This window comes from Polyergus mexicanus, unplaced genomic scaffold (assembly GCF_030449975.1).
Source record: "Polyergus mexicanus isolate NDT 795.1 unplaced genomic scaffold, iyPolMexi1.0 SCAF_6, whole genome shotgun sequence".
NCBI classification, from domain to species: Eukaryota; Metazoa; Arthropoda; class Insecta; order Hymenoptera; family Formicidae; genus Polyergus; species Polyergus mexicanus.
This window is the reverse complement of record NW_027223326.1, coordinates 4,171,924-4,197,255: the sequence shown is the minus strand read 5'-3', so window position 1 is coordinate 4,197,255 and position 25,332 is coordinate 4,171,924. Positions and strand designations below refer to the sequence as shown.

Below are 25,332 nucleotides of genomic sequence, written 5' to 3'. Positions count from 1 at the left end.
TAAGAACTGAACCTGAGTCTCTCGCTTACCGGGCTGTTTTTATCACTGAGCTGTTCAAACCCAATACCTTAATACTTCTCATTTTGCCTACATACATGTATGTAGTAATAACACCATCAAAAATTAATTTTTCTTGAAATTTACGTACTATCATTCGCGTCTGGCTCTTACTAGTCCGGGAAATTTAAATTCGTGTTTCACATGAGAGCCTTATTAATTTCGTAGTTGTTAATTCATACCAGTTAAATGGCGTTATTACTAAAATATATATATATATATATATATAAACAAAATAAGAAATGTCAAAGTATGAGGTCTAAATAGCTCATTGGTAAGAATTGCCCGGCAAGCCAAAGACCCGAGTTTGATTCCCGATTCAGCAATTTTGCGTTAATATTTTTCTAGCCTATGTTTTCTTTATGAAGATCAAAGGGGTTTATTAAAATAAGATCTAGAATTGAGATTTTTATTTAATTACTCGATATTGCACCAAGAAAAATTTGTGTTCTATGCATAACTATTTAGTTTCAAAGAGAAAGTAATTCTTCTTGAAACTTATCATCCGCTCCTGACTCTTACTATACATATATAGCCTGTGAAATTAAAATTTATGTTCTGAATTTAATTAAATTATATATTTTTTAAAAATTACACTCGGAGGAAACTTTAATAATTTAATAATTGTTGACCAATAAACATAGTTATTACGTTAATATTATAAAGATATATAATAAATAAAATTATATAAGTGTTACTTATAAGTTATCTATTAATTATAATTTCTCATTCTCATAAATATAATATATAATATAACGTAAATATAATTGTGAAATCTCATGTAGTACAAATAATCGGCACCTTAAATATATAAAATTCAAGAACTTAATTTATATATTTGTATTTGTATTAAATTTCTATTTTGCATTTAAAGTAGACAATAAAGACAATTTTTTATTTATCTGCAGTTCCAAGCAAACAGTTTCATATTCTGCATATTGTAAATAGAGAATAGAGTTGAGAAAAACAGATTCCGTTGTTAGAAACGTCCGGTAGATTCTATGCTCCTTTTCTTTTGTGAAAAAAAACTAAATCTCTGTAAAATATACTTTATTAAGTCTTTCTTTATACAGAGTAATAAAAATATCAGAGAAGCACAACAGTAGCAATAATAACTAGAACAAAAGAAACGATAATAATAGAAAAAGTTAGACTGCAAGTAAGTGTTCAATAAAGAAAAAAATTACCAAAACAAAAGACAATTATAACTAAACAGATTGCGGATGCAGTCCATCAGAGTGACTCTTCACTTAAGGCTCGTTTCTTTATACGATTGTATTTCTACACCCTTCCTCAATCGTGTGATCCCAATGCATCTTGTAATTTCTGGAATCTTATAGTACCTAACGGTTTTGTTAATAGATCAGCCAGCAGTCTTCTCAGTTGGACATTGTTTGCACTAAATTCATTCTTTTTTTATATGATCGCTCACAACAAAATAGATAATATCTAAGTGCTTAGTTTCATTCAAACAATATCCTCTTTCTGTCAGCCTTATACAGCCTATATTGTCCTCCTGAATAATTGTTGCCTTTTCTACAGACTGATGCATGTCAACTAAGATCTTTCGTAGCCACAAGACTTCATTGCACGCTTCGTTAAGTGCGATGAGTTCTGGTTCAGTTGATGATTGTGCTACTACCGGTTGCTTTTTACAAGACCAACTCATCAGACCACCATTGACAAAGAAAACGTATCCGCTATTAGATTTGCGATATGTTTTACATTCGGCATTATTAGTATCTGCATAACCATGCAGAAAATTGTCATTGTTATTTGCTTTACTGAGTGCTAGTTTCTTCATCATTGTTCCTTTCAAGTAACGTAGCACTCTCTTCAACTCGTTCCAATCAGCTTGACTTGGTTTACTTACTCTTTAGGATAATATCGATACGCTGATTGTAATATCAGGTCGTATACTTATTGAAATATAAAGCAAACATCCAATTAATTTTCTGTACTGTTATTGGTCAGTAAGAGCTCATAATCTGTATTTCGTCTTATTCGAATGTAAACTGTTTCCATTGGAATATTTAATATTTTTGCATCTGTCATACCAAATTCGTCAATTACTCTTTTAATGTAGTTTGATTAACAGAGATAGTAAACACCGTTCGATTCTTAATCTCCATAATAATTTGACTTGATTTTGCTGCTACTATTATATCATCAACGTAAACTAATAGATAACATCAGCCATTTCCCTCTGGTTGTACAAGCAGCTGTCACTTTTGCTCCGCTGAAATCCGATATTGATAAGTGCTTTGCGAATTTCATTGTTCCACAACTTTGCCGCCTGTTTGAGGCCGTAAATTCTTTTTTCAATTTGCATACCAAATTTTTCTAATTATTAGAGTCAAATCCAAGTAGTTGTATTATGTAGATTGATTACTCTAATTTGCCGTTAAAAAACATTGTTTTAGCATCCAAGTGTTGCACAATCATTTTTTCTTTTGATGTAATTGATAACAAAATTCGAAATGTAGTTTGCTTCGCCATCGGCGCGAAGACCTCATCATAGTCCACACCATATTTCTGACAGAAGCCATGAGCCACCAATTTTGTCTTATATCTTGTGATGTTTCCCTTCTCATCTGTCTTTAATTTATATATCTCCATTTGCAACTGATAGCTTCACGTCCTTTTGGTAACTTGGATAGTTCCCACGTTTGATACCTTTCAAGTGAAGCCATTTCATCTTTCATCGCGTTGATCTACTCTTCTTTATTTTTATCTACCAATGCTTCCAATAATGATTTTGGTTCGATAATGACATTTGCCCATTCGCCAAATCGATTTGGTGGTACACCTTTATTTGTCCGCTGAGATTGTCGTCCCGTAGTATTTTGAATAACCATTGTATCATTTTTTTCGTGATAAGTTCAGACTGACATCATTCTCTAACGTTTCTTGTAATTTAGCATGCTATTTTCATGTTCAGCTTGATCTTCGTTACGATTCCATGTATTTGTATCGGGAGTTTCTTTATTCTTTTCTTCAATTATTTGTTCCTCGCTATTTTTTTTGAATGATCTAATTCAACTTCCCCAAAATACAATTCCTTCATTATAAAACGCACATTTCGACTGATAATTAATTTACTGTTTACCGGATTGTAACATCGATATGATTTTGAATTTTCATCATATCCAACAAAAATCGTCTGTATACCTATGTTTTGTAGTTTAAGACATTTTTCCTGTGGTATATGCACATAGCATCTGCTGCCAAAGATCTGAGAATGATCAATGCTCGGTTTGTATCCGTTCCACAATTCGAATGGCGTTGCGTTCATTGTGTTAGAGTGGATTTTGTATATAGTTGGTCGTACTTACAGCTTTTCCCCAAAATTCATATGTTAATTCTGCATCAGTAAGTAAAGATTGTGCCATTTCTATTATCGTACGATTTTTCCTTTCCGCTGTGCCGTTCTGTTCCGGCGTGAACGGTGCCGTATATTGAAAACAAATTCCTTCTGATACCAAGCAGTTTTTGATACTTTTGCTTGTACCATACTCGCCTCCTCTGTCTGAACAAATAAATCGTGGTTTGCGACCGAATTTATTTGTCATTAGTGCGATGTACTCTTTCAGTTTGTTCTCAACTTCGGATTTTTGATTCAACAGGTAAATAATTGTGTACTTTGAAAAATCGTCAATAAAAGTTATTATACAGGGTGTTTCAGAACAACCTGCCGTCCGTAAAATGACGTATCTCTCATACAATTCTAAGACGATTTTTCCTTTACCAAAATTTGAATTGAAGCGTAATTTTTGAATTATAAGCAAAAATAGTTAACAAATTACGTCGAGTACAGAAGGCAGGCAGGAGCGGTGCGGCGCGCCGCAGCTGGTCGTCCAACGTGTGATTACCACCGCATGAGTCGATAACTATTTTATTTTATAATATAAAATTATGCTTTAAATAAAGTTTTGATAAAGAAGAAAATGTCTTAGAAATACATCAAATAACGTCACTTTATCGAAAGTTGTTCTGGATCGCCGGTCGTCGGATGCTACAATCAGCTGATTGCTTTATTGAATGGTGACCTTGAACTTGACCTCGAGGGTCAATTAAAGGTCAATTTTGATTTTTAAATAGAAATCCCCTTTTTTATTGCATATTCTTGTAGCTTATCTCGAGAACTTTTCAAAACACTATAATAAAGTATTTTTTCATTAAGTGCTTTTTGAGTTATTTTATATCTTAATCTGACATATTTTGATGTAAAAAATAAAATATCTCGTAAAATATTTAGTTTTCGATAATCTTACCGTAATACTTTTATGTACAGAATAATTTCCATTAAAAAAATCAAAGTTGACCTTCAATTGACCCTCAAGGTCAAATTCAAAATCAAGTTCAAGGTCACTATTCGATAGAGCATACCTGATTTACTTAAAAACTATTCACGATTTTTGATAAAAGCCATTTATTTTCATTTTAAGAGGAGTGTATTTGTGGTCTGGGACACCCTGTATACGTTTTACTAGTGTTTGCTTCACGAATATTTTTCACCTAGGCCTATAACCTGTAGAACTATATACTTTATTAAGTCTTTCTTTATATAGAGTAATAAAAATATCAGAGAAGCACAACAGTAGCAATAATAATTAGAACAAAAGAAACGATAATAATAGAAAAAGTTAGACTGCAAGTAAGTGTTTACACTCAGTAAAAAGAAAGTTACCAAAACAAAAGAGAATTATAATTATATGGATTGCGCATACAATCCGTCAGAATGACTCTTCATTTAACAATCGTTTCTATTATACGATTGTATTTCTACAATCTCAATATTTCAAAACTTCTATAAATTTTCACAAATAAATTAACAATAAGTAATATCGACCGATGAACTCTTCAAGATAAAAAGTGTAACTAAAGGAAGGAATTCATAAATAACAGTCATGGAACTAGTGATTATTAGAAATAAAGATGTTGCGTAATTTAAGACAAATAGATAGATCAATAGACACTCAGATCTTAAGATCTATCGCGGATGGGCGAATTTCAAAATTAAACAAAAAGTTAATAAATTTCCCAATGAAACTGCCACAGAATCTAAAAAGTAATAAATTAGAAAGGGCGATTACGCATTTCTATGGAAAATAAATGCTGACTTGAGATTGTGTGCTCGCCTGACAGACCACTCTTATGTGATCTCTTGTATATGCGTTGCAACAAAATCAAATGGGTAATAAAAGCGATAACTTCATATGCTTCATTGAAATTTCTATTGATTAAGCATTATTCTATAGAACGAAATTCCATCAATACCAAATGTCAAGAAATGTAATTTATGTGCAAATAATTTACGGTAACTATTTCATATTACGCGCTATGGAAAAGACTACCATATAAATATAAACAATAGATGGCAGAGGTGAGGGTGCAAACCCATGCATCGAAATAGCGTACCACAACCATGGAAAAAGAGCAATATCAATCGATGATTTAATTCCTTTTTTTGGATGGGAAGGCGTGTGAGGAAATAAAGTGAAGTTGATATCGCTTATAAGGACCATGCACCTTCGATGACTACCATCAAATATTGCCGGAACCATTGTCGCCTAAACAGAAAGCTATTTTGCAGAGTTCGACAAATCATATTTTTTGGATGGCTTAAAAAAGTTGGAATATAGCTGGACTAAATATATCGAGCTGAAAGGAGACTATACTGAGAAACAGATAAAACAAAGTAGTATACAAAAGCATACATTCTGGACGGGATTTTTTTCCACCACCAAAATCAACTAAAAACATCAAAATCATATATAAAATCATTCATAAAAGCAATAAAATTAAAAAAAAAACAACGAAGGACGCTTACGAAGTGATTAGATCCTTTTTATTTATCCATTGGTTATGTGTATTATCAAAGCCTAGCCATTTAACATAAACTTTATTTCCTTTTCTTTTTAATATTTTTTCAACTAAATAGATGTTAGTTGGAATTTTAGTTTTTTGTAGTTCTTGTTCATAAAAGGTTCCTTTAATCTCTTTACCTTTCATATCTTTAATATGATAATATGGAGGTATGTTTTTAAAAACTTTATCTATTACAAATATTTCAGTTGACCAATTAGGTGTATATCCTTTTTCAAACATATGCTTTAATTTATTAATCCTTACATAATCACCAACTTTGAATCGCGTCCCTTGAAATAAGCGTCCTTCGGACTTAGCGTCCCTTGGACTTAGTCTTTCAGACGTCATCTTCAGGTGTCTTTCAGACGCATCCTTTGGACTATTGTCAAGACGGCTTGACGCATCCTTCGGTTTTAGTCCATAGGACGCTTCACATGGTGTCATTCCTATAGTTCTATGCTTTCTATTGTTATAAATATTCAACAAATTTGGTAATATATCAACCCACTTGTATTTACCCTGTATACTGAATTGTTTCCACATTAATTCTTTGAGTGATCTATTAAATCTTTCAACGATTGCAGCTTTTTTATCACTATATGTCGAATAATGATTAATTTTATTTTGTTCCATGAGTTTTTTAAAATCTTTATTATAAAATTCTTTTCCATTATCAGTTTGTAGATTTTTGGGTGGTTTATGCTGTGAGTTCGGGTCAACCCCTTGAGACAAACCTTAGGTTCTTGAATGTGAAGCACCTGAAAGGTTTTTCAATAGGTTTTTAAAACAAATACTCATTGCCTTTGATACGCTTTCTCCAGTTTTATTTTTAACAGGAATTGCCCAAGCAAATTTGGAAAAAGTATCAATAATTGTTAATAAATATTTATATCCCTTATTAATTTTGGATATTCCCTTTAAGTTACCCGAATCCATTTCAACAAGATCAGCCTGCCAAAGATCATCAATTCCTAATGTAATAGTAGATCTTCTTGGATAATTTCTCCTTGCTGGTTTGTGTAATTCATCAATAATATCGTTTTTACTAACGGTCATTTATTTCATTGAAGAATAACCATTTATCTTCATTTGTTTTAAGTACTTTTCACGTGGAAAGTATTTCAAATTTTTAATAAAATCTTTTTCACGTAAATGAATTTCTTCTTCAGATATTTGTTGAGCCTCAAATAAATGTAATAACTCACAATAAAAATTAAATGATAATTTATATTCATCAAGCCTATCCATTAATTTTAATGATGTTTTGAATTCATTATCTAATATTTCAATTATAACAGATATGGCACTTATTGCAAATAATGGTGTAACAGCAATACCTGATAAACTTGATGCCGCAAATATTGCTTTACTAAGTGATATACCGATTTTACATTTTAAAAAATACTTATAACTTTTTCGATAAACATACATTCGTTTTTTAAAATACTCTTCCATTTATTATTATTAATAAATGTCTAAACATCACCTAAAAATGAAACATTTTAATTTTATAGATAAATATAAAAGAGGTGGTGGATTCTTTCCAGATGTAGTACGCGGTATAATTCTAGGTGAATCGGGTAGTGGAAAAACATTTTTATCTACTAACTTTGTCGCAAACAAATGGCTACCATATAGGCAATTATATGTGTTAGGTTTTATTTTTGTTGAAAGGGAGATCGGAACGGTGACAAAGAAAAGTATTCGTACACGATAATACGTCTTTATTTGATGAGGTATTATCTTCAACTGGCGAGATCGCCCAAAAAAAAAAAAAAAACGTAGAGCGCCTCTCGCCTTAACATTAGCTCATGCTGGCGCATGCGCACGACGCGCGAGAACTATTTATTCTCAACACTCCCGCCGTTTGAGTGCGTCGCGAATCTTATGCCTAAACCGTTACAGAGGAACTGAAACTGACTCTTTGGAAGCGCTTTAGTGAATACATCAGCCAACTGTTGATCCGTAGGAACATATACCACCGAGATTTCCCCACTTTCTACAGTTTCCCGGACATAGTGATACTTAATATCTATATGCTTCGTTCGCTTGTGGAATTCCAGATTTTTGATTAGTCGAATTGCACTTTGATTGTCTACTCGCAACACTGTCGCGGCGTTCAGTGGACACCCGAGATCGTTTAACAATTTTCTGAGCCAAACGGCTTCTTTTGCAGCCGCTGCTGCCGCAACATACTCAGCCTCCGTTGTGCTAAGTGTGACTAGCTTTTGTCTTTGGGACGACCATGTCACGATCCCGTTCGATAAGCAAAACGCGTATCCCGTGGTAAACCTTCGTGTCTCCACGTCGCTTGCAAAATCCGAATCTGAAAAACCCTGTAACTCCGAATTACTCCCGCCGCTTGTGTACATAATACCAACTTTAGTTGTTCCGATCAAGTACCGGTAAATTCTTTTAACCGCTTGCCAGTGACTCTCGTTGTGGTTACTCAAATATTTGCTAACTGAGTTCACGGAATATGCAATATCCGGCCTCGACACAACTGCAAGGAACATCAACGATCCTACCGCTTCCCGGAACGGTACTGTACTTGTCTCTGCATCATCGCGATCATTCGGAACTAACCTGGCGTGCGGATCGGCAGGAATACTTGCCGCTTTTGCATCGACCATCTTAAACTTATTGAGGATTTTCTTTACGTAGGCCTCCTGATGCAAGAAAATCGTTTTCTCTTTTCGATTTCTATCTATTTGTACCCCGACAAATATTTTCCCATCCCCGAGTGTGATTTCAAACGCATTTTTCAACGATTTTACTACCGTCTCGAGGGCTTTACTCGTGTTTGCTGCGATGAGTCCGTCACCTACAAAAAGCGCTAAAAACACATCTATACCGTCGACGCGACCCCGAAAGATACACTTATCAGCTTCCGTTTCGTGAAAACTGTACTTTTCCAAGAGCTTCCGAAACTTTTCGTTCCAGCACCTGGGTGCCTGCTTCAGACCGTACAGCGACTTATTCAGTTTGCACACGAAGTCGCGTTTCTCTTCTTTCTTCACGTTGAGTCCCTCCGGTATTTCCATGTAGATTTCTTCCTTCAATTCTCCATGAAGGAAGGCCGTTCTCACATCGAATTGTGTGAGTTCCAAGTCCCGTTCAGCCACCAGGGCCAATAGGACTCTTAACGAGTCGTATCTCACGACTGGCGAAAAAGTCTCAGTATAATCGAGCCCCACTTTTTGTTGAAATCCACGAGCACAGAGTCGCGCTTTGTACCGGTACACATCACCTGACGTGTCTCGTATGACCTTGAACACCCACTTGGAATCTATGGGTTTCCGATCCTTTTTCCTCGGTACAATTGACCAAGTCTCGTTCTGTTTATGTGCGTCGAATTCCTCCTGTATAGCTTCGGTCCAATTTTCTGCCTCAGCACTGTCCATCGCCTCCTTGAACGAGTTAGGTGGATTATATTCTGCGAAATCGACCACATACCTTGCTGGCAACCGGATATTCCGTCGGTCTCGCAATTGTCTGGCCTGATTTGGATGTCCAAAATCTTCTCGTTGCACGTTTCTGTCAGATTCTCCTTGAGCTTCCTCGAACTCTTCCTCGCCGTCTTCCTCGAGAACTTCCACCGCATCTTCATTTTGAGCAACCGGAAAGATGTATTCGAGCTCTTCCTTTTTTGTTACCCCAAGCTGCGATCCTTCATTGAACGTGACATCTCTTGACACTGCTATTCGTTTGGTCTGAGGATTATACAAACGATAATTCATTGAATCGTTTTGGTACCCGACCAAGATCAACTTTGCAGCTTTCGGATCTAGTTTCTTGCGAAACTGTTTGTCGATATGCATGAACGCATCTGATCCGAACACTCGGAAATGAGACACATCTGGTGTTTTTCCAAACCAGATCTCGTATGGCGTTTTCTTATTGCCGGTAGCTAGTACTCGATTGAGTATGGTAACTGCCGTACCAATTGCTTCAGCCCACAGCGACAGAGGAAGTTTCTTCGCTGTTATCATCGTGCGTGCGCTCTCGACAATCGTCCTGTTGTCGCGCTCAGCTCTCCCGTTCTGCTGGGGAGTGTGAGGTGCCGTATTTACCAGCTGGATCCCTCGAGCCTCCAGATATTGCTTCATCTCTCGATTGCGATACTCTCGTCCGTTGTCCGTGCGTAACACCTTCATCGGTTTCCCGAACTTGTTGTCGATTAACCTCTCGTATTTCTTGAAAATATCAAAAACATCAGATTTATGTTTCATAAAGTAGACATACCGAAATCCTGACGCGTCGTCCTTGAAGGTTACGCAGTATTTCGCACCGCCTATTGACTCCACAGAGAATGGTCCGCATACATCTGAGTGTATGTATTCTCCGGGCTTTGTGTTTCCTTTTGTCTCGTTCTTCTTGAACGGAAGCCTATGAGCTTTTCCGAGAGCACACGATTCGCAGAAGAAATTGTCAACGTTAACTAATTTCACACCGCGAATTAGTCCCTTTTGCGTCATCTCTCTTAGCACTTTATTGTTCACATGTCCCATGCGCTCGTGCCAGACACGCAAGTTCACTGTTGACACGTTTGCTTCGCTTGTGGCACTCGAGTTTCTTGCTCTGAACAGCATTCGGTAAATTTTATTGTCTTGTTGTACACCGACACCGAAAGTTTCTCCGTCGCGATTTACTGTCACTTGTTTTCTTTTGAACACAACCTCGAACCCCTTCGACGTACATACGCCGACTGAAAACAAGTTTTTTCGAAGTTTGGGTACGTAAAGCACGTTTCCTATTCGCGCTTCACACCATTTGCCGTTCACAAATCTGTCTATGAGCACAGTGCCAGTCCTGTAACTTCACACACGCCGTTATCCCCGAGCGATATCGTCTCGCCACTCCTGGGGTAAAACTCGCTGTACCAGTCCCGTCGGTAAGTGATGTGTCTCGAGGGGGAGTGGTGCACTTGGACACAGTATAATTGGACACGGTGCAAATGGACACGTTACAAATGGACACGAGATTTTGCACACGGTTCAATTGGACACAGTGCATTTGGACACAGTAATTTTGGATACAGTAGCTTTTGGACACATAAGAAAATACGCATCGTTTACTTGGACACCGCTCAATTGGACACTGTTCATTTGGACACCGTTCGTTTGGACACAGAAAGATGCGCACCGTTCATTTGGACACCGTTCGTTTGGACACCGTTATTTGCCCACCGTTCGTTTGGACACCGTTCATTTGCCCACCGTTCGTTTGGACACCATTCATTTGCCCACTGTTCGTTTGGACACCGTTCATTTGCCCACCGTTCGTTTGGACACCGTTCATTTGCCCACCGTTCGTTTGGACACCGTTCGTTTGGACACCAAAATTTGATTTAAATTATACGACGTAATCCACACCAAATTTTTGTTTTAAATAAGAAATAGGTTTGGGTTAGGTTATATCTTCCGGAAGTGGAGCCCCCCCGCAGGGGGGGGGGCGAAACCCACTGTATCCATGCATGACATCCAAATATGCGAAAGGCTAAACAAAGTGCTAAAAGCAATGTAAAATTAATGACATCAGTATCAGAGATATATAAGTATGAATATATTTTATTTTGACAGATATTATAACCTTCAAATGTATCTCCTTTTCACGATTTCATATTTTACATAGATTTACCAGTATAAAGTGTTATAAGAATACTGATTATATTTTCCCAAAATGATTTTTATTTCTCTCCATCTGTTACATATTCAAACAAACAGTGCGCATGTTTCTGTGTACAAATGAACGGTGTCCAAACGAACGGTGGGCAAATGAACGGTGTCCAAACGAACGGTGGGCAAATGAACGGTGTCCAAACGAACAGTGGGCAAATGAACGGTGTCCAAACGAACGGTGGGCAAATGAACGGTGTCCAAACGAACGGTGGGCAAATAACGGTGTCCAAACGAACGGTGTCCAAATGAACGGTGCGCATCTTTCTGTGTCCAAACGAACGGTGTCCAAATGAACAGTGTCCAATTGAGCGGTGTCCAAGTAAACGATGCGTATTTTCTTATGTGTCCAAAAGCTACTGTATCCAAAATTACTGTGTCCAAATGCACTGTGTCCAATTGAACCGTGTGCACAATCTCGTGTCCATTTGTAACGTGTCCATTTGCACCGTGTCCAATTGTACTGTGTCCAAGTGAAGGCCACTCGTCTCGAGGCACCACTGTCGGTAATCCATACATCACTTGTGTCGACTGCCATAATTTGTTCAACGACCTCACTGGATGACTATCTCTGATTTCGCTTGTTGCTTTTCCCGCGCACCTGACGTCACGATAAAAGCGCACTCATGAGAACTATCATCGGTATTGTCCTTGTCCTTTTTCTCACTTTTCTTTTTCCGGCACTCACGAGCATAATGGCCTTTTCTTTTACAGTAAAAGCACTCGACACTTGTCCTTTTACTTTCAGAGTTTTTTCCGCTGTCTTTATTTTCGCTTGTGACGAACTTTTTCTTCTTGTTCCCGCCAAGAGTCACAGCGGCTAACGCTCGAGTGACGTCATCGTCACCTTCGAGTCGTTTCTCTTCTTTTAGTAACCGTTCTAAAAGATTTTCTAGCGATTGTCTAGCTTCCGGTACACTGTCCCACGCTGTCTGGAAAGCATTGTATTTCGACGGTAGACTTCCAAGGATCTTTGCCATAATGGCTGTGTCCGAAACTGCTTCTCCCAGATCCTTCAGCTGAGACGCCATGTTTTGTACTCGGGATACGTGATGCACAACCGACTCATTTGTATCCATGCGATGTCCGTGGAATTTTTGCAGCAAGAGCATCTTATTCGACGCAGACTTCTGTTCGTGAATTCTCACCAGTTTGTCCCACATTTCTTTCGCTGTGACGCACTCGAGCAAACAGTCGAGTTGGGAATCTTCGATCGAGGATGAGATTATGCACATGGCCGTCGCGTTGTCTTTCGCCCACTTTCTGCCGTCCGCCGAGTCAGCCTCTGCCGGCATCGCTCGCGCGCCCGTTACGACATCTTGAATCGTGTTCGCGATAAGCATCGAGTTCATTCGAAATTTCCACGCTTGAAAATTCGAGCCATCAAACTTTTTGATGTTCTTAAACAGAGTTGGTTCCGTCATTTTCGTTCGACCACTTTTCGCTGCGCGGATACCGGTACGTGCGCCACGACACTACACTGGCGACCACGTTTTGACCAACGCGAAAAGAATTGATCGAGATACACACTTTCTTCCAACCGTTCTCTCGCTTCAACAAACTGATTTTCCGCAGGCTGCTTGCCTGGGCCCATAACCTGTTAGGTTTTATTTTTGTTGAAAGGGAGATCGGAACGGTGACAAAGAAAAGTATTCGTACACGATAATACGTCTTTATTTGATGAGGTATTATCTTCAACTGGCGAGATCGCCCCAAAAAAAAAAAAAAACGTAGAGCGCCTCTCGCCTTAACATTAGCTCATGCTGGCGCATGCGCACGACGCGCGAGAACTATTTATTCTCAACAATATGTTTATAGTCCATCTATAGACCAACCTACTTATGTAGGATTAGAGAAAGAGTTGGAAAAAGAGATAAATATGATATTGATTATTTATTTGAGGGTAATTGGGAAAAAATTTTACCAGTAGGAGAATGTGCATCAAATAGTTTAGTAATTTTTGATGATGGAATGTTAAAAAATCAAAGTAAAATAATAAGATATTATTGTGAAGGAAGGCATAAAAATATTAGTATTCTCGGATTATATCATAAATACACTAAAATAAACCATATAATTAGAAAAAATTCAAATCTGTGGTTTATTTTTAATGAGTTTGGAGATAATCTCAAAAAAATACATGAAGAATTGGCTTCTGAATTAACATATGAAGAGTTTTGTAAGTTCCGTAAAAAAGCTTGGTCAGAACCACATGGATTTTTGGGAATTGATAAAACAAAAAATGATAAATATTTCTTTCAAAAAAATAATGAATTAATATTATTATTATAAATGGGAAGAAATTTACGTAATGTGTCAGACAAAAGACAACTGTTAAATACTGATTCAGAATTGTCGAATGCGTCCTTCGGACTAAGTCTTTCAGATGCGTCCTACGGACTAAACCTTTCAGGTGCTTCACCATCGTCTCTCTCGTCACAAATACAAAACCGTTAAATACAAAACCGTTAAATACAGAATGTACACATAAGATGTTAAAGCCACTTAACAAACCTCCGGTTCTTGAATGCAAATCTCCAGTTTTTAACATGAAAAGGGGGGTTTAATTTTGGAAATAAATCATTTAAAAGTACATATGAAATGATGGGTACAACTTCACAAGAACTGGCTGAAATAGAAAAGAAGCAAAATGAATTAAGAAAAACATTTCAAAATGCAAGAAATTTAAATACTAAAAAAAGTATAGATTTAGAGGAAAAAAATAAACCAATAACTTCTAGACTGGATGAAACGAATAAAGAAATTAACATATTGATTGATAAACTGGACTCAAGTTTAAAATCTGCACCTGAAAGGCACCTGAAAGGTGTCCAAGAGACGCTAAGTCCGAAGGACGCCACAGATGTACAACCTTATCAAGATACTAAACTTGAAGAAATAATAAAACTCCTTAAAGGTTATACAGAGACTGACGATAGTGATGAAGTATTTGAAGAGACCTTCGAGCGTCCTTCGGACTTAGTCTTTCAGACGCACCCTTTGGACGAGGTACAATCTGTTAGCTCGAGCCATTCACATAAAAAATCAGCTTTTTCAATGTCACCAAGAATTAAAGAAGAAGGGGGCCCCTTATGGAATAAATATAAAAACCATCTTTATGATGAAACGTTTGGATTCTGGCGTGACAGAGACAATGATGATAGGTTAATGATAGGGAATAAAACTGTAAGAGTAACACAAAATGATAATCTTGTTTTTTATGATGATAATAATATAAAAATAGTAACTCAACTTACTAATCCTTTAATAAAATTATTAACAAAAAAAAAGTACCATATAAATTCAAAGATATTTATGGTGAAGATGCTATAAAAAAATATAAGAATATAGTTTATAAAACTAATGCAATTTATAAAGATAATGATCCTAGTAAAGGACCAGCTTCAAATAAATATACAAAATGGGAATATATTTTGAGATATTTATGGGAAGAAATGAGTGAGTCAAAAATTAGAAAAGCACCTGAAAGGTGCCCGAAAGGCTTAGTCCAAGGGACGCTATGTCCAAGGGATGGAAGTAAAAAAGGAGGTGGTTTTATTAATAAACTTTCAAATAAACTAACCGGAAAGGTTCCAGAAATGCATTTACTGGGATATAATGCTTGTGGGCCTTTTACGAATGTTGAGGAGAGATTAAAAAAGGGGTGGAAAGGAATAAATCCTTTAGATGAACATTGCAAATAACATGATCTTTTTTATTATACAAACCCAAATATAGATTATAGTGAAATAAAGAAAGCAGATAAAACTTTACAAGAAGCAGCGTGGATGAGAGTATTGTCACCAGATGCTAGTAAGTCGGAAAGATTTTGGGCGTGGGTTGTTACAAATGCCATGAAATTAAAAACAAAATTAGGAATGGGATACATGAGTGAAAAAGATTTGTTATCATTATTAAAGAGGGCATTGGAAATATATAAAAAGAATCCACAATTAGCTAAGAACATTTTAAAATATTATGAAGATCAAAATCATCCATATAAAACAACTGGATTGATGTCAAGCAAACCTTCGGTTCTTGAATGTGAAAAGGACGCATTCGGCAAAACTATTAAGAACTTAGGGGGTTTTCCTTGGTTAGCAGCTCTCCCAATGATTTTCGCTGGTTTATATTATCTTATGAGTTCGGGTATGGATATATATAGAACAGTTAAAGAGAACAAATTTCTGGATGAAACATTAAAAGAACAGATTAGAAATAATAAGGTATCCGAAGGACGCGAAGAAGGATTAACCCATGTAGATAAAACTCAGGCAGATAAAATGATGCCATTAATTCAGGTCAAGCCCTTTGTACATTATAATTTCGATATCCCACGTGAAGAAACTTTCAACACACCAAAATATCAACCATCACTCTTTAAATATCGTTATTAAATGGAATTAAACCTATCATTTTATCAAAAACAAAAATTGAAGAAAGCTTGGTTTTATGATACAGGTGAAAAAATTAAATTGAATTCCAAACATGTTAAAAAATCAAATACTGATTATTATGGACTATTTCCATCATTATCTATTAGAAATGCAAATAAAGTATTTAGACAAATGGAAAATACTAAAGGTGCAGAACTCAACCTATCTAAAAAAGAAGTTAAAAATTTAATATTAAAAGCTTTATCAGATGATGATAAAAAACAATATGTAAAAAAACTTAAAATACCTAATTTTAGAAACGTCTATTTAAATTTAAATGAATTACCTAAGAAAATTAGAAAAAATGAGTGTGGTATTGTTAATCTTTTTTTTCATTGGGTTTGCTATTTCAAAAATAAAAATCATATATATTATTTTGATTCTGTAGGGGGAGATGCACCTATAGAATTGAAAAATTATTTCAGAGGAAATAGACTCATTATAAATACAAAGAAAGTACAAAAGAAAAGTGATCCAGCTATTTGTGGTTATTTATGTATAATAGTTCTTTATTTGTTGGGAGTTAAAAAAATAAAATGGAAAGATATAATAAAAACAATTGGAATAGGTGATATTAAGGATGTTTTATACTATAAGCGTCCCTTGGACTAAGCACCCCTTGGACTAAGCATCCCTTGGACTAAGCCTTTTTAAAAGTAAATGACATTGATATATTACCTAAAGTGTAAGACAAAAACAAAATCAATGCGTGAGCATAAAGAAAATAAAAATGAAGATTACATACATAAAAAAAAAATATAACATATATTTTAATAGCAAATTGTTACAAATGTGATTCAAAGAAATCATAGTATATAAAAGCTCTCAAAAAATAAATCTTATAAATGGCATCAAAACATAGTTCACTTCAAGACCTTTTGTTTGAAAAATATCAAGATAAAATTGTGAAATTACAATACAAGTATATTTATCCTGAAATTAAAAGGCATGGCAAGGAATATGATTTTCATATAAAATTTAATGATAAACATGGTTTTATGCCAAACAAAACAAGAAATTTACCAAAAATACGAGTTACAAAGGAAGATGGAAGTGCTTATCCTGAAGGTACAACTAGCTTTTTAGTTAACAATTATTTTGCGTACATGTGGAGTTTGATTAAAGTTTCAATGTTCAATACTGAGTTGGATAATAATTATAACGTTGGTCATGTTAGTACATTGAAAAAGCGCGCTAATATTTCAAACGAAGGTGAAGGAAGTGGTCAAGCAAGTGGTTTTATCGCTGAGAAAAAATATGGTTTGATTAAGGGTGATGGTTTGTTTTATCCTACAATTGATATGGGAGATTTAATTCCTGGTTTCTTTGATGATATAAGTGGGCCTATATTTGGTGTAGACATACACATTGTAATGACTTTAAAAGATGATTTGAGTGACTCATTGTTTACATTTGACGCCGAAATAGCCCCACCTCGCGGAAAAATTAATTTAGAAAGTTATCGTTTAAAAGTTTGGTATATTGAATATGATGAAATTACAACGACAAACTTGATAGACGGTGTAACGATACCGTTACCAGCCTCGCGGGCCGACCAGCCGCCCGCAATTTTGAGGCTCGGCGCCTATGGCGCCCCTAAACTCCCACACCCGTGTTGCGGCCCCACCGTGGGGCCGCCCCATCACGCGCTCCCACCACGCGCCGACTCGCGTGAGTGGGAGGCCGGCCGCCGGTATATAAGGCGCTCCGGCGAGCGTAGCGTTACCAGTTCCCGATCCCGAGTCCTACCTCGTACAACTCCAGATCCGAAACCTATACCGCGTTACACCAGGCTACGAGCTACCCGTAGTTACGCCGGGTTACCCGGTTGCTGGGACGGCGCACCCCGATACCTAGCGTTACACCAGGTCACGGGCTACCCGTGGTTATGCCGGGCTTCCCGGTTGCTGGGACGGCGCACCCTACTAGTCGATAAGTTCGCACCGCGTTATACCGTAAGACCGTTTGCATATATACCGTGACCCGTTTGTATCGTAAGACCGCTTTGGTCTCCGCGTTCTAGTAGCGTCTAGTATCGCTTTGTAAATATACCGCGACCTGTTCGTATTATAAGACCGCATTGTACATACCGCGACTTTTAACTAGAGAATTAAATAGACCTTAGGATTCCCGCCAGTGTCGCGCCGTATCTATCTTCACCCCCGGCCCTCAAACTACTACGGGAGCTTCAGTCCTTTTAAGGATAGAACGCCGAGAACGCCGACGCCCCGTCCTTTTAAGGATAAGGCAGTCAGGCAGTTGGAATTACATTGAGGGCCCCGCGACACCCCGTAGTGTTTAAGATCTGTACTGTACCAATAATAATAATCGTAGTTTAACTGCATGCGAACCCCGCGACTGCGGAACACGGCCGTTTGAGCCACGCTCACTTCCCGAGCTCCACGTGCACAACTGTATACACGCACCGTCCCCGCATGTTGCTTCGCGCTTAGCTTTAAGTGTTAAATATCTTATGTAATAACCGCATGAATAAACAGACTCGTTTAAACCGATTACCCGGAGGTAAAGTAAGTTGGAGTTTCCCCCTTCTCCCGAACCCTGGCACCGGCGAGCCTTGATCCGCGGCGTACGGGAAAGGTGAACCGTTACAACGAATTGAAACATTTTAGTTTAGCTGGTAAATATAGGTTTACATATAAATGCTTTCAGTGTGTAGAATATCGAGGATTACCAGATTTAAATACTTTACGTATGCCCTTAAATGATTTTGTTTTTACTCAGGAACCAAACTGGGCATTTGTTTTCTTTATAAAAGATAAATTTCTGTACGACCAAAATGAGAATCCAACAAATTGGGACCATGCTAATATTAAAAATATTCAAATATTGTATGGAGAAGAAAGACATCCTTCCAAAGCTCAAAATTATGAAATTGAAAAAGGAGATTATTATGAGTTATATCGTTCAAGTTCAGAATACGATGAAGCATTATATGGTCTTGATAGAATGATTTCTCAGTTTCACACGGTTGACAATTTTATAAAATATAATTGCTTTTTTAATATTGATTTGAGGAATAAACCAAAGAGTATTTCCACTGTGGAGAAATTACCAAAAATTTTAATTGCTGATTCTTCCAAATCTTTCAAGGGATTAAATTGTTATGTAGTATTTGTAAACCAAAAGACTATAGCTTATGATATGGTTATGAGTAGAATGATAGTTCAATATTTTTAATTAATTAAATTAAAATCTTTAGATATACATAAATTTATAATTTATAATTGCTAATAAATGCTGTACAAACTGAAAGGAAATTTAAAAGATGGTGTATCTTTTAGTTTTGATAAACTTAAACACATAAAGTTTGGTGAAATAGGGTTGGTAGATATATATATTCCTGGATATGATAACACGTCAGAAAGTCTAAGCGTTAAAGGGGTGTCTGAAGGGCACCTTAAAGACGCCGAAAAGGTATTTGAAAGACTAAATCTGAAGGATGCGTCTGAAAGACTAAGTCCGAAGAATGCTTAGTACAGGGGACGCTTAGTCCGAAGGATGCGTTTGAAAGAACGTCTGAAAGACTAAGTCCAAGGACGCTAAGTCCGAAGGACGCTTTATCATCTGAAATTACATTTTTATTTGTGCCGGAAGAATTAAATTTAAAGGATGCGTATGAAAGGTGCCAGGAAGGCTATGCCCGAAGGATACTAACAAAGTATACAATAACTATTAATTTAGGTCAAGGTCTTAATTCAGCTGAAGATATTCAAAAGAATGTCATATATAAAGTTAAAAATATTCTAGAAACAGAAAAAAAGAACTGGGCACCAAAATATAAAATTGATTTAGAAGTGAGTTCTATTAGCATTGAATTTGATAAAAATGATAAATTAGTGAACAAAATATTTGACGCAATAGAATTAAGGGTGTTAAACTCTGAAAATGAAGGACTTTCTCTTATTAAAAAAAAACCTGGTAAAATTAATCTAGGTTTACTAATCCAGGGTGTATTTACTATTCAAAACTTAAAAAATCTTATAGAAGAAGAAAGAATAAATCTCATAGAAGAAGTACCGTTAGCTTTTGATATAAACAAATTTAAATTTGAGAAGAATAATAATGAAACAAGGGTATATAGTCCTGTAAAATTAATAATAGCCCATTCTGGTAAAATATTTATTTCAGGTCAAGCCCTTGATATTCCACAATATGCTGTTATAGAGTCGGGTAAAGAAATTGTATTCAAAGGTGAAAACCAGAAGGGAGTCACTCTTAGTTCAGGTCAAGCATCTGAAAGACACCTGAAAGGCGCCGAAAAGGCGTCTGAAAGACTAAGTCCAAAGGACACCATTGATATGTGTGTATATTCAAATTTTGTGGAAGGACCAATATTTAGATTTGTTGTAAATAAATTACCTGCTTATATTAAACCTGCTAATGTAATGTATTTTCGTTTTGGAGATAACATAGGTCTATTTGATAAATTAAAACTTACTTTCGAAGGAGAGGGTCTGAACTTAACTCAGGTCAAGTCCTTCAAGTCCTTGAAAAATGTGAGCGTAATGATTGACTTACATGAAGTGCATCCTACGGACTAAGCGTCCCTTGGACTTAGCGTCCCTTGGACTTAGTCTTTCAGACGTTCTTTCAGACGTTCTTTCAGACGTTCTTTCAGACGTTCTTTCAGGTTTTATCTGGTATTCTCATAACCAAAAGGAGACGTTTCTATATTATTATTTAAATATACTTTATCGTCGTATGCTGATAATGCTATTTTATTTGTTTTAACAGTGTAAAGTTTCAACTCTTTTGATGTAATATTGTATACAGTTTCAGTTGTGTTTTTACCCTCAAACAAACAGTTTTTGTACATATCAAATTTCATTTTTTTTATATTTGATCTTTTTATTCCTTTACATACTTTTTTCTCTTTTATTTTTGTTATAAACTTTTTAGTATTTTTGCAAAACTTTGTTTCAGTTTCGTCATATCTAAAAGCATACATTTTTGATCTTAATCCAACCCATTCTCTTAATGTTATCCCAAGATATTCATCTTTGAATAAACCGATTACTTTTTTATTTACTTGTGGCATCCAATCAATTTTATAATCACTCGTATCGAAATAATGTATGTTGTTTTTTATATCCAAGTAAAGATCATCTGTTTCCACATAAATAATAAATGAATCAGTATCAGTTCCTAACAATTTAGCTTTATCATTATACTTTTTCTTCAAAAAATTATAATAAAACTTATACATTAATAACTTTGATAACTCTAAAACAACAAACCCACCATATATGGGTTTATTTAATGTTATTTCTTTCTTTTTTCTAAGGTGTCTAAGTTTTGTGTTTAAGTCAATGTAAGGTTTCAACCAAGCTTTTTGCCTAAATGATATTACTTTTTTTATGTCTTTTAAGATTATTCCTTGATTAAGACATTCTTGTAACATTCTATAATCAATTAAATAATTATTCTTTGATTTTAACGTGCACATAAGTTTAGTGCCAGTTGGTATTTTACCAATTCCCTTAGATATCATTTCTTTTTGATATTCGGATAATTCATCATAACTAGGTACATAATGTTCGGGTAACATTGGATAATTTTTAAATTTATCATGTAATTCCAATGGGATATCTAAATCAACGAGAAACGAATAACCATATTCTCCGTCATAGGGTAAGCTCTTAATTGTTTCAAGAGTGAAATTATTTACATCTTCATATTTAAATTCTCCTATAGGAAGAGGTTGACTAAGCGCATATCCATATAGATTATTAGCATCCAAGTATAAAATATAGCTAACATGCTTTTTACTGTTATATATACCTTTTTCTATCGCTTTTTCTTTGGATAGTTTAACAGTCTTTCCAATTTTATTATCATAAAAGTAACAATTATTAGCTAGTGCATATCTATGTGGAATCATAGATATTCCACCCCTTATTCCAGTTTCATATGTTTCATACATTTCTCTATCTGATAATAATTCTAATGTTTGTTCAGTGTATTTTAATGAAGCATCATTAGCAAAATGTGGAGCAGATATATAATATACAGGGTCAAGACCATATTCTTTATAGCATTTTTCTCTGAAATTGTCAAAAACGTCATGTAATAAAACAGTATCTAATTTCAAGTATAAATTATGATATTCTTTTACAGTTTTACATTTAAAATGTCTGTATACTTTATGTGCAAATTTAAGTTTAGAAGGACTCACATTTTCATCATTTAAAGTTGAATACCATTCTTTACTTTTGCTAGGCAAATATAACTCATACATTTTAGCATAAGAGTCCATCCATTCATACATATAAATTCCCTTTTGTAGAACTAAATGTAAGTCTTCTTTTTTAAATCTCTTTAACATAGTTTTAAATTTGGAATAATCAACTGGTTTAAATACATTTCCATTACACTTTTTACATCTCCCAATCATTTTAAGTACATCATGTTCGTTTATAGGAAGTAACTTCATATTTGTTATTTCTTGGACAGATTTGCCATGTGAACAAAAACAGTCGTTTACATCGAGTAAGTTTTTAATTAATGAATCTAAACTTTTGTCCATAAATTTAAATGTATCAATGAATCTCACCTCCATATGTATATTATTAATATCTCCTTTCTTTTTAATGATGGTTTTCGAATTGCATTCTTTACAGGTTTCAATAATTTCATTCTTATATTTTTTATTGCATTCTTTACATTTTGATACGTCATACTGTTGTTCATATTGATCAACAACTACGTTATTTATGGAAATTGTAACATAATTTTCTTTTGTGTTTGGCATTATATTTAGGGCTTTTTTATTTTTCCGTGTGTATTTAGCTCCTAGTTTCAAAATCCATCTTAGAAATAATTTAGAATCGTATTTCAAATTATGAAATAATATTGGTACAAAATTTGGTAATTTTAGTTTTAAATTGCAGTTGGTATGGGCTGCCCCGCGATAACGTCCTGTATAGTGATCGTGATCTTTTACTTTACTTAGCGTCCTTTGGACTAAGCCCTTCGGGTGCCTTTCCTCGTCAGAAAATTCACCATTACAAATATGACATTTTTTAGCTTTTCTGAAATTGTCAATATCTTCTTTTGTCATTGCTATTGGTTTATTTACTTTTCTAAGTTCATAATATCTTCTTGCATATTTAACGATAAGGTTGTTAAATTCATTCATTAACTGTTCAACACTTCTATTATTTATTAATTGTGTTTCGTCTATTGTATCAAAGCAGAAACTATTCGGCTTATGCTCGTGAATAACATTCTTCATAATTGACTTTTGTAATGTTGCTTCAAAATCTGAACTAACTGTATATGGGTGATATTGCTCCGCATCTATGGAAAAATATTGTCTATTTAATTTAGTGGGCATTTTTATTTTTTGTTTTTCATATATACACAAAGCAACATGATCATTATACTTTTCTTCTTTCTCAAACGAATCGTTGCATTTTTCGCACAAGTATCGCTTTCTGTGTTGTTTTGTTATTTGTCCTCTTAATAAAGCACTCATATTTTTAATTCCAACTACATGCTCTCTTTGTATATTAAAAGATTTGTACATTTTCTATCTTTATAATTATCACTTACAATAGCTTGACCAATAGTAAACGACAAACCTTCGGTTCTTGAATTCTTTGCATTCGACGAATCATTATTCTCATCTACTCTAAAAACATTTATAGCTATATTTAAAAAATCTTCGTATTTTTTCGTATTTTCTTTTATAATTTGTACAGGATAATTCATATTTAACACTTCATACCTCGATATATCATATTCGTAAGGTCTGTCTACATGATCATCAGCAGGATTAAGTATACTCTCTAATGCATACTCAAAACATCTAAGATTTTCTTGCTTCTCGCATTTAAATTTATTAGTTTTAGTATTGTTAACATTAATGCAGCATTTTTTTGCTATAATATAATTGGGTAATTTAACATAAGTTCCACCTCGAAGAGGGGTGTATTTATCGGATTGTAAATCAAGTTGAATAACTCTATCGAATGTAAACTTGGTGTTTTTTGCATTAAAGCTAGCAAATTTATTTAAAATGATATTATGCATAAAATTGATTATATCTGATATATATGATATCCTCAGATAAAATATGCTCAACGTTACTATGAAAATAATGTGTGTGTTTGTCAATTACATTACCACATAAATCTAATACATGATATTGCACCTTTGCAACTAATTTTACTGTTACAGCTGTATGTTTTCTAAATCCAGTTCGTATTTTATCTTCTACGTATGGTTTGGTTCTTCTAAGAAATATACTTAAATCACAACTATTTATATCCGAGTAGAATGAATAATCAACAAGCATGTTATTCCACACGCCTTTAGCTCTAACAATTTTTACTTCTTCTTCTTCTTCATTGCAATAATTATTTGGTAATTCTTTAAAGTCTTTTGATTTATTTATAATCCCATCTTTCCTTTTTCTTGGTTGAGAAAAAATATTTTCATGAAAAGAAAATTCGTTACTAATTGATGGCTCCATTTATTAGTGAAAATTTTTATCAACATAATTTTTAGAGTTAACATTCTTAACATTCTTAAATCTGTGAAAGTTCTGAACATAATTCATCATTTTATTAATTCAGCTCAAGCACTTGAAAAGCATCAAAAGGTGCCTGAAAGGTGTCTAAAAGACTAGCGTCTGAAAGACTTAGTACGTAGGATGTTTAGTCCGAAGGATGCTTACGAAGTGATTAGATCCTTCTTATTTATCCATTGGTTATGTGTATTATCAAAGCCTAACCATTTAACATAAACTTTATTTCCTTTTCTTTTTTTTAGTGTATACAAAATAGAGTGATGAATTAATAAAAAATTTTATATAATAAATGGAGAGGAAATGTTCCACATGTCAAATCATTAAATCACATTGTAATTTTGTTAAAGCAAATAATTTAAAATATGGAATCAGTTACACCTGTTACGAATGTAAAAAACTTCAAAATGAAAAAATTACTTGTGGTGTATGCTTTAAAGAAGTTCCAAAACGATATATGACTAGACATTTTAAACTAGAATGGCATATCAAATTAGACAAATTTATTAATGAACTATTACAAGGCGTCCTACAGACTAAACGTCCTACAGACTAAACCTTTCAGCTGCCTTTCAGGTACCTTTCAAACGCTTGACCTGAATTAAAAAGAATGTTTTCAGTATGGAAAAAAATATTAATTGAAAGAAAAAAATATATCTTAAGTAGGTTTACAAGTGAATTAACACTGTGCCAGTGACCTACTAAGACATTGTTGAAAGATGCAAAAACCTTTGTGAGG

At 34.8% G+C, this 25,332-nt stretch overlaps 1 protein-coding gene across 1 annotated transcript in view; it reads right to left on the bottom strand.

The window, feature by feature from the left end:
• Window positions 1–25,332, bottom strand: part of LOC138934300 (uncharacterized) — a 320,386-nt gene that overhangs the window by 66,463 nt on the left and 228,591 nt on the right. The gene's annotated exons all lie outside the window — the stretch shown is intronic.